The following is a 7,727-nucleotide window of genomic DNA, read 5'->3' as shown; positions in this document are numbered from 1 at the left end:
ACGAGAGAGAGGCATCAAAGCTCCTACAGACTCCCCACCTGGGGAGGCAGCAGAAACCCTCCCCATCCTCCTTAACACTAGGAGAACTTTTTAAAAGGTTCTTCCTATCCTACCCATGTCTACTCACAGCAGGATTTCTGAGGCTTGAAACCCTGACTCCTGTTACTTTAAGCATCCTGTTGATTGCAAATGCACCATGTGGTAAGGATTTAACAGCTCCCGTTAGCTACCAGCATCCTCCACTCGTGCTCCAGGAGGTCTCCACACTGATCAGCTGTGTCACATTGTGGTTAATGAAGCTCATTTTATCAACTGCAGAGTTAGGCCTTACCTCCAGTTTGCCAAATGGGGATCTGCTGGCATGTTCTTGCCGRGCACAGGTAACAACTGGTAATAAGTGATGGCTCCTGGGCAGTTCTGTAGAGGCTCTTTGGTGCATTGATTAATCCTTGTGTTGTCCTTAGACTGCATTGGACTTGCTAAGTGCAGGCAAAACTCAGTGCATACATTGTTTCATGGCACTGCCAAAACAGCAGCTTGTGCTTTCAAAGCTCTGACCCGTGGGATAGAGCCCATACAGCCAGCTTCCAATGAAGTGAATTCCTTTAGGAGCAGCCAAATTTTGTGGCCTAGTGATTTCCTTCAGCAACAGAAGCCAGTGCAAAGTGCGTATATATATATATATACATATATACATATATACATATATTTTCGCCCCCCAGGAAGAGTGGAAAATAATAAAATATTGACAACTCAAAGCATTTTGCAAGTAGCAGGATGCTGAGCTTGCAGCACAGGGGGAAAGGTTACGCTCTCCTTTCCTCAGGTGTTTGAGGGGAAGTGGAGCAGTATTTAAAATGTATACTTTTTTTTTTTTTTTTTTACTACAGGTGTTGAAGGAAAAAAACTCTTAAATTTTTAAAACATCTGCAAAATTTAAGTGTTGCCTTAAAATTACAGATACYTGTTACAGTTGCCCTGAGAGCTGTAGGCGAGCACTGAGCCACGAGCAGGAATCCCACCACAGTGTCTGTAGGGCTGCCAGGGGCCTTTTACTTACTTGGGTAAAGTAAAACCCAACTTTACTGGGTTTATTTGGGATTTTGAGCTTTTGGCCGTGGTGCTTCAGTGTCCATCAACTCAARCTGGGTCTGGGGTGCAGGGAGGATCACGAGCCATCATCTTATGGGAGCTTAACAAGTTTCTGCCCGTTACTGGAGGGAGGGTTTCCCGTRTGTGGAAGGTGCTTTGCCTCGAAGCTCAAGGTTGCTCTGTTTTCCCTGCAACAGGGGCAAGAAAAAGCACATAGTGAGAACGCGAACTGAACGGCACAAGCAGCTCCTGCTGCGGAAACGCGGTCAACAGACAAGATATTTCTAAGTATTTTGTATTTAAGCACGGTGTTTAAGTGTACACATTACCTTCTATCAAAAGAATTTAAATACTAAAAATACTCTGTCTTTTTAAAGAAATAATTTTGAAGTTTGGGGTATTTCTAAGAGTCAAAAAAAAAAAACCAAAAAAAAAGCTCTTGTTTGCCCATCCAGCAAGCTGTAAAGGATTGAAATGAGCAAGATACCTGGAAATTGGGTAGTTTAGCTTTGATATTGGGGGTTTGAAAAGCTGCTTTAGGATGTGAAAGCATTTCATTGGTGCTGTATTTTTAAGTGCATTTTCTTTCTTTTATTTTTTTTTGTGAAGTTCCACTCAAATTTTGCTTTCAGAGTAATATTTATTTTGGATTTGAGCAGCATTTCGGTTATATGCTGTTACAGTGTTACAGGAGAGAAGCAAGCATGTAAGACAGGCGGCTTCTTGAGAGCTGTTTCTCTGAGAGGACCTAAATGGATCCTAAAAACAGACCTACACCTCGGTGAACTCGGAAGATGCTCGGGAGCAAACGCTCCTGGGACATCGTGCTGTGGATCCCGCTTCCCGGCCCTGCCGAGCAGCCGCGAGGCCAGCAGCGGTGCTGGGGTGGGATCAGCACGAGCGGCTACATCTGCTCAGAGCAGCCACTGGCCTCACGGGCAGGAGACCCRAAAGGAGGCTCCTCTTTGGCTTCCAGAGGTTATTCCATGGAATATGCGGTTTATCCAGCGCTTCTGTGTCCTTGCAAGTGAATCCAGCTGCTGCTTGGGCTGTGCGCGCTTGTGAGCCGTTGAGAAGCAGCAACCCGTGGGATCACTCGYGTGTCATCACGGATGGTCATTTGCTTTGCTGGACTGCCCCATCTGCTACTGAGGCTCTGTGATGTTTCAAATGGCCCTGCTACAAATAATGGTCAAGGATTAAGGCGCAGCAGCCCCTGAACAAGAGGGGACCTCCTTTTTCTCCTTTTTCTCCTTTTTTTTTATTCTCTGCTCCCCTCACCCATCCAGTTTTATCAGTTTTCAAGCCTAATTAGACTTGGGTACTGCCATTCAGCTGCATGTTCTTAGACCCACTTCTGGTTTCTAGCTCACTAAAACCCTGTTGTCCCTCCGTCTTGCCAAATCCTCCCCCTCCTCCTTCACCCCTTGTCTCCCATTAACACGCATCTTCTAAAGGGGTTGAAATAATCAATTATTCCTGAGGAAAGTCGGAGTTACACACACATACAAAAAAAAACCCAAAAACCCACACGCTCACACACACAAAAACAAAAATATGACCCTTATTCCTTAATCTCCCTGGATAGAGTTACACATCTGGTAGAGGCTTGTTCGTTGTTGCTATTACTTTTATTGCGTCTTTAGCGGTGATGAAGTTCAGATGGTAGAACCAGTGGGCCCCAATTTAATTTCGTCTGGCCTCCCATAATGAGCACTGTGTGATCTCCTGGAAATAGTGGCTCTGTTGCGATTCCAGCGCGTAGGCGCTCACATGCCATGGTAATGGGCAAGGGCTGCRCAGAGAGACAGCTGGGTGGACAAAAGCCTCCTTGGTTAGGGTGGAAAAAGGGGAAATTTGGTAACAGGGGGTAAGAAGGGATGGATGGAGGGACTGGACAACTTCTGACGTATCCATTTAATGCCAAGACTGGGTGGATGGAGGGGAAGCCTTTCGTGTCAAAGCCTAGAAGCAAAATCCGTAGGTGGACTTCAGCCTTTGTAGTGATTGAGGTGTGTGCACTGTGACACTTTCTGAGTTTGCTTTGGTCCTGATGGCTCTGCTGTGGTGATTTCCATTACGCTCTGGGTTTCCAGTGGCAATGTATAGAAGCTCCCACCTCTCCCCAAATGTCTGCAAATGCATGTGTCCAAGGGCTATACAGGATTCATTTATGGGCCTCCCGCTGATGGGATATGTGCATGCAAAATGAAGGTTGTATTTGGCTTCTAATATTCAAATCTATATTCCATATTGTGTTGACCAAGAAAAACAACTCAGCCCCAGTGCTGAAGAATGTGATGGACTGATGACTTTTAGAAACATACTGTAAATCAAGGAGGCTAATAAATACTTGCTATTAATAAAACAGGGCTACTGCCTTTCAAGTTATTGTGACATTTTGCAGCTTCTCGAAGCTTCTCAAACAGCAAAGCCAATATGTCTGCGCTTTCTCTCTTCCCCCAACATGATCATTATTAAATTGAGGTGGCCTCATGCCAGGCTCCCCATGCAACGTGGCAGGAGATCCCCAGGACCTGATGGATGCGTTGTTCTAAGCGGCGCCTCCGAGACCTTCAGTAAGACCTGCAAGACCTAAACGAGTTAGTTTTGGGCACGTTAACGTTTTCCAGTGGCAAGGGAAAGATGTGCCTGATGGTAAGAACGCACACAGGGCAGCCCCTGGGTTGTTAACTCTTTGGGCAGCAGTGGGAAGGTTCCTCTCAGCATATACCTTATCCATAAGAASAGTCTGGGGCAGGGCTCCTCATGGCCACGGGTCTATGGTGAAGCTTATCTGCAGGTAGCCAAAACCTGGCTTGTGAACTGACTTTTTGTGATATCTATAGCCAAACTCTGAGCACCTGCAAGGGTCAGACTGTAGAGTCTCTCTGTGCCAAGAAACATGGTTTCCCCAGGACAGTATTTTATTGGATCATTTTCTATGCTTCAAGAAGGAATGTCTTCAAGATATGAATGTATGGATTTATTTTTTCTTTCATGTTCAGCTACGGTTTTGGGGAAACTCCTTGTGAATCTGGGCAACATGTGTGATGCATGTGATGCCCTTGCTCGGCCCACCTGAGGTCTGTGCAACAGCAGAGAGCTTGGCGGCAAAAGGGAAGGACTTGGGAAGTTGCAGCTAAAAAGCATGCAGGAATGGGGCACTGTATCATGATCTACTGGTTGAATCTAGAGGCTCCTGGCAGTGTTGCGACTCCCCTGCTGCCCAGGATAACAACTGGTTTCTGTATTTATTTTTAATCTATTGAGAACCACATTCAAGTAAAACTGTTGTTCCAAGATTGGCATGTTCTAGCACCACTTGAAGGCAGATAAATTCACACTGTCACTTAGTATATTAGGGGAAAAAAAAAAAAAAAAAAAAGAAGAGTCATGCAAAATCTCTGCCCTCTGCCACACCAGGCAATCCGCACTCAGGGCTCTTCAGAAATTCCAGTAGCAGATTGGCTTTAATACCTGTGGGCTGGTTATGAGTGGGGTTTTTGCTGCTGTCTCTTCCCTGTTGGATTTATGTTACGGATTGGTCAGAAGAAGGGAGAGGCCCGTTCTGCTCCCTCTGCTCCCGCATCCTGAGAATCGCACGCAGAGGGATGCTGGCGGTGGTGGCACTGGCACGTGGTGTAGCCACCTGCTTCATACCTTGGGTGCAAGGTGCAAGGACAATCATTAGATGGTTACACCTTTTCATGTGGCCTAAACTTTGCATGGTGAGCAAGAAAAATATCCCCAAGTCGGCTTCCCTCTGCTTCAAAAACCAGCCTCTGCAACCCTACGCTTGAGGTCACAACTCGGGCGAGATGCTGCAAGAAGCCAAAGGGCCTTAGCAGGAGGGAAATGCRAAGTGGGGATAGTTTTTTCTCTCCACAGCCCCACGGCAGCAACAAGGAAACGTGATTTGGCAGCATCTTGCCACAAGGGCAGCCCTTCTTCATGATGGTACCTGTGTGGTTGCCGCATAGTCATCCCTGTGGGGGTGGCCCTGGCCTCAAAACACCCCCGTGGATGCTCTTCTGTGCCCGGTTTGGGTTGGAGGCTCAGGGAGCGCCATCCCTCCGAGAGCTGCTTGGAAAGGGACTGCCTCCATTCCCTTTGCTGACTTTGCTCCAGGTGGTAAAATGTCCTTTACCTTTCCTTTCCCACCCTTTATTTATTTATTTGTTTGTTTGTTTGTTTGTTTGTTCCCTCTCTCTTCAGTCCTGAAGAGACAGCACCTCATGTAGCTGTAGTGATTAAAGGAGAGGGGAAAGGGCAAAAGGCTAATTTAAAGCAGAGTCCTGAAATATAAAATAAGGTGTGGAAATGATGAGTGATTCCTGGGTGTGTCAAAGCAGAGGCCAGCATCTAAATCTTTGTTATTTGTTGTGTTTGAGCAACTCAAAGACTGGCTGTTTGGAAACGCCTGAGCACCCACCTGCCCTCCCTCCCAGCCTTATTCGTGCAAATTTTAAAGTGYGGCTGAGATTTAGTCAAGTCTTTGCTCCTCTCCTTCCAGAAATCCTATTGCACTGGCCTCGTCCTCTCTCGGCGTAGCCATATGGATCCGTGTCTGGAAGGAGGATGATGGGGGGGAAAAAATCCCATCTCATCCCCTTTTTGCTCACCCAGCCTCCTCTAGGCGAGGACAGAAGAGATCCAGCTAAGGGACAGGTAACCCTGGCCAAAACTCCCAGCTTTTTAAGCCTTGGGAGGCTTCAAAACAGGCTGCTCCTGAGATTGCTCGCAGGATCACCGCGCTGGGCAGCCAGGAGAAGGGAAAAAAGCAGAACTTATTGCATGCAACTGGTGGAACAATCACCRGGAAATTATGCGTTTTCTGGAATAGCCTATTCCCTTTTGTGTATTAAACATTATTTTAATATTCTAGTGACAATGTTTTATAATTAATCTGAATGTAAGAGACGGAGTACACTGGAGATTACGGTTCAGCGTGGGAAGGTGAGAGAGGTTTTCGTCTCCTAGCCAGCTAGATTACAGGCTCAACGGAGTGACTGCTGCGGCAGCAGCCGTGCCCATCAGTAACCACGCTTGCAAGTGTAATATCTGGCTAGGCGAGCTCCTGAATGCAAACACACCGTACACTTGGCAAGTCAAACCTTTAACTCATAAAGGTTGTAATGTTAATACAGAAGAAAAGCCTTTTAAAAATTACATTAGTTCACAGACATATATTGAACTCATGAGGGGAAATCTAGCCCCTGAGAGATAGAAACTAAAGAGCTGAGCCATAAACCAGTACGATAACATCCTTATTATAAGATGCAAATTAAGGGGCCCAATTCACTTTAAAAAAGCATTATGAGTATTTAATTTTTCTAGTGGGAATATCTCTGAAGTTGGCCTGTGTGTTTTTTTTTCCTTTTTTTTTTTGGTGCTGTATACTTAAAAAAAAGATAATTTGGGTCACAAAGAAGCCTATAAAGACAGACTTGAGGATGCCAGGCAGTACCTTGGGCATCTGGAGCAGCTGCTGCGCGTTGGTTTTCCTGCCCGGCAGGACAACATTCATCCACAGTGGRTATGAAAGGGGTGTTTACTTAGGAAGGAGTACATTCCCATCCATGTAYTGCACCAGAGGGGACTCGACCAAAATGCAGGTATGACCATAGCGCAGCCAACTCCGGGCAAAGAGGCTGCATCGGTGGCGGTAGCCGAGGGTGCTGGGATGCTGAGGGTGCACTTGGAGGCATGGGCTAGGGAAAGGCATGGGAAGAGGGAGCACAAACCGCAGCCTGCGGAGCTCGACGAGCGCCAGTGTCTGCGACTGCTGCTCTCACACGTGGCTCTCGAGTCCGGGCCTCCCTTCCCCCAGCCCGGGGATACCTGGAACGAATTAACATTCCTGAGGCTCCCTGGGAGCGGCGCTGGCATCGCTGGGGCGGGGGGAACCGCAGCGAAGAGCGGTCGCGGATTTGCTGGCGGCTGCTCTTGCGGCTCGYTGGACCCTGCAGCAGGGCTGGGAACCCGGCCCGGGGCTTTTGGGTCTCCATAGGAATAATTTAGTGACAAACCAACGCTGCTCCTAAAAGTGCCACGTGCACCGTGAGGCTTTCGAGCCTTGGAGCTTGTCCTTAAATATAACGTCAAGGTTAGTGGAGCCCCCGCAGAGGCCGTGGGGAAGCTGCTTTCACTTCACGGTAACAGCATCCCGTTTTTGCATGAGCCGGGGGGACTATTTCCTAAGAGCCCATAACAGTTTCAAAATAGTCCCTTGGCTCTTCCTCCTTGGCCTGCACAAAATTATGTGCGCTAGCCCACAGTCCTTGCTACTGGTTGTGGCACACAAGCCTGGGACATGTCTGCTCTTTATTAACTTAGTACCTGATGCTGAAGAGCCACTTGTTTGGATCTCCACCTGAGTTTGGGGGGGATTTTGTGGATAAACCATTGCTGGAATACATCCGTGGCCACAAAGAGCGATCAGTGCGACTAACTAGGCCCGGGACTTGTGTCGCTTAGTCCCGATCCGTTCACCCCAGCTGGGCAGCAGAGACCTTGTTGTGTCCCCGCGCTCGCACYGCGTGGCCGTTCCTTGCTCCCCAGGCCCTTTCCTTCTGCAGCTGGAAGACAGCGCAATCGCTGCCCTCACCGTAGCCCTCGCTGTTTGCCAAACA

This window comes from Nothoprocta perdicaria, unplaced genomic scaffold (genome assembly GCF_003342845.1).
Source record: "Nothoprocta perdicaria isolate Ctin4 unplaced genomic scaffold, notPer1 scaffold_179, whole genome shotgun sequence".
NCBI classification, from domain to species: domain Eukaryota; kingdom Metazoa; phylum Chordata; class Aves; order Tinamiformes; family Tinamidae; genus Nothoprocta; species Nothoprocta perdicaria.
This window is presented reverse-complemented; position numbering follows the sequence as displayed.